We start from the raw sequence: 3628 nt of genomic DNA, 5'->3' as shown, positions 1-3628 counted from the left end.
ATCACTAAATTGCAAGTATTTACGCGTGTTTGTAAGTGATTTGTTGCTAATATGTCAGCTTGAAGTGATCGCAGGATATCTGTGTGTTTCTGTGTCCAATTTTTTATTTTGAAATCAGGTTTGATTAGTTCGTAGGTTTAACCCTTACTGCGTAATTTAGAATGTAAGTTCTTCCAAAATTCAGAAAACCTAGAATTGACTGTAAGTTTTTCTGCGTTTTTGGAGGTTGGAGCAGCGCACACTTTTCTAAAAAGTTAGCTGCCAGGCTTTTGCCTTAACTTGAAAGCTCATATCCTAGGAAAAGGACATTGAGATGGGCAATTCTGGATTTTTTAAAGTTGAATTTATAGCATTCAGAGGCGAAGCCCAGTATAATGGTGTTCACCCTTTTCAAGTGCCTATCCAGGTCATCGTCTGTCAGATAGATGTCATCGACATATGACAATGCCTCGTCATCATAAGTTTGTAGTAACTCTGTCACCCTTGCGGAGAATAGCCCTGGGCTGTTATTGAACCCTTGTGGGAGTCGACAAAAGTGACCCTGAGTCCCATTATTGAGAAAGCTGTCAAGTACCTACTTTCAGGTGCTATGTTTTGACAAAAGAAACCATTTGAAATGTCTAATGTGGTTTTACATTTTATACGCACAATGTTATTCATTAATGCTGTACTGTTTGCATTTTGCACTGCAAATGTCTTAGAACAAGTGTTCAGGTGTCTGTAATCCAAAACTAGAGAATATGTATTGTCTGGTTTGGATACAGGAAACAAAGGATTGTTTATTGATGAGGTACATGTTTCAATCACCCCTTGGTATTCAAGTTGATCTAAGATCTCACTGATCTGTTTTTTAGCTTCTTGCTTAATTGGGTACTGCCTTTGTGCAGTAGGTTGATTTTTTAACTGCATCTTGTGGTGAGGTGAGTCCTGCATGATTTTTATATAATGCTGGGGCCTGGGCAACTGCCCGTTTCCTGGCATATGTATATTTTAGGTGTATTGGAACATGGTTGGAGAAGGCTGGCATAATGATGTCTTCACCATGTGGGCACTCCCTGACAAATTTTGGTGGTCAGTCCTGTTCCGCTAGAAGTATATCATAACCCCTTGAAAGTTTCTCCCAAAAGAGTGCTCTCACTTTTCTTGGTATGTCTCCCTCCATCCGGAGTGTTATTTCATATAACCTTTGTGGAGTACTAACCCTGGTGTCTACAGTCTCTACTTGTATGTCTTCGCTCAAGTCCACTGTCTCCAGAAGTCCCTTCAGGTTCTGGTGAACTATTGTAACTTCTGCTGCACTGTCCAGCATGGTCTGAGCCCATTCTCCGTTCTTGAGTTGTGTTCTTAGAATTCTCGGCATGTATGATCTTCAGACCTGCCACCTTCTTTATTGTGAATTGAGGTTTTGGTTTGTTTTTCTGAACGTGTTGATCATCTTTGGACTTCATACGTTTTTCTTTATGATCTGACCGTCCTCTTCTTTCGGATGTCTGTGACGATATCTGAAAGGTACGAGAGGAGCGTGTATCAGTATCCTGATAGTCTGTCAGGTTTTCTCAAACTATCCCTATTCCTGAGGTTATACCTCCTTTCAGAGGGCTCCTTTTGAGGAGACCTACCTCGGGATTGAGAACGTTTCTCTTTTGAATGTTGTTTGTTATTTTCCCACTTCTTTTTAGAAGATGTAGGATTGTGTTTAATAGAGTCCTTCTCAGGACCTTCAGATAGTTGTGGTTTAACTGTGTAATTCTATTAATTCTTGTATTTGATTAAGTAATTACTCGTCTGACATTGCTTCAATATCAGGATGAGGTGTGTAGCCAGCTAAAATTGGCCATGTTGCTCCTGGTCTACCTAGTGGACCGAGCCTGGTAATGTGATTGTAATGTTTTAGGGTGCCTTTAAACCAGAGATTATGCTCCTGGTATGTGAGTGGAATTTCAACTTCCTCGAAGGGACTATAGTCCTCAGGTGGTTCATCTTCTTTATAGAAGTGAAACACTTTTGTTACTGGATTTGATTCTAGGAATACTATCCATGAATAGAATACCTCTGTCTGAAAATATTCACGTGCCTCTATCATGAAAACTGCTCTACCACCTCTTGGTGTTAGGCCATGTTTAATAAGTTTTAGAGTGATGGCTCTCCTTAAATTTGGATGGATGTTTATAACACCCTCATCGGTTTCATTTAAACCTGTAAGATTAAAAGCTGTTGCGACTTGGTCAGTCGTAGCCTCACTGGTCACGGTAATATTATCCCCGTTTTGGGACATTTGTTTTTAAAAAATGTAGAACAAGTTTCAAGGAAACAAAGAGAAGGTGCACAATATTTTGGAACACTGTATCCTTCAATGTTGAACAAACCAAACAGCTAATACATAAGATTTTCATCCTACTCAGCTATTGCGGATATTAACCCTACCCACTCCAGACGTCTTATGGAGTATTATGAGTTGGGGTCTCTGAGAAAAGCACGACTGAGTTACTTCAGTATCTGGCGTTAAATTACTGCCTTACCAAACACGTTGGGCGCCATGTAGTGTAGTTCCTATTTCCCTTATAGGCTCTGCGCATTGGAATAATATACACTATAGTTGTGGCATAGGACTGAGGTCAGTATGCCTCTATCGAGCACATTAAACTTAATTACTTTGTGTGCCAGCTAACTGAGAGGCCACTAAAAACTCCTTGAATAAACAAGAAGGGAGTAGTTTCTGGCAACCGCATAAACATGACAACTTTGTTTCCCTTTAGAATCGGAACATGTCTCAGAATCGTGGAAACAACAGATAACAGTTTCACTCAGTCAATCATGCATGCTTAGTTTCTTCAGAGTTACACAGAAATAGATAGACGGGCGTTTCAAGAAAAAGAATTTATTGAACTGTCTTGTTTCTCGTGTAAGAGATATGAGCTGTTACAATCGCAAAACAGTATGCGAGATATAATATGTACAGCGTAAGCAGTAAGAAGAAATAATACTGCACTAGCATTGTATTTTAGCTATGACACACATTCATATACATAAATAACATAGGCTGAAAAGTGGATACTCGTGTGATGCTTCTAAATTGTTCTACCCCTGTGTACCTAACCTAAGTGTAGTACAAGGTAAGAAGTAGGTGCTGTATTCTATAGTATGATAAGCTAAAGTTTTTCAGATGCCAAGAGTTCCTCTAGGTTCTAGTCAGCTCCATGCCTTAGAATGAGAGAGGTTGGAATCTCTTTCCGGGTCTCAAACTCTAACACCGCGCGAAGGGAGTCAGAACACTGGAAGCTGGATTCTCTGCGAACAGGGATGACAGCGTCTGGTCAGTGTGTCAGGCGGGGACTCAAATTCCTTCCGAACTTGCCGTGGCAAGCCGTATCGAGCTGTGCAGCCGAGCCGTGGTTTGCCATGGTAAGGGAAGGTATATTTATACCTGGAAAGTGCTTAGGAATGTTATCATTGACGTAAAGTTGGGCAGAGGAAGATGTCATGAATGAACCCCCTAAGGAATAGTAGTTCATGCATAATAGATGAGCTCTTGGAGAAATTAATAATCCTGGCTAGGGAAAGTCCCAAAGGCTTAAGGGTCTGGTTTCTAAGAACTCGTTGTGACGTTGGGATGGACGGATGTAGGTGA

The sequence above is a fragment of the Triturus cristatus genome, chromosome 1_1 (assembly GCF_964204655.1).
Source record: "Triturus cristatus chromosome 1_1, aTriCri1.1, whole genome shotgun sequence".
NCBI classification, from domain to species: domain Eukaryota; kingdom Metazoa; phylum Chordata; class Amphibia; order Caudata; family Salamandridae; genus Triturus; species Triturus cristatus.
This window is presented reverse-complemented; position numbering follows the sequence as displayed.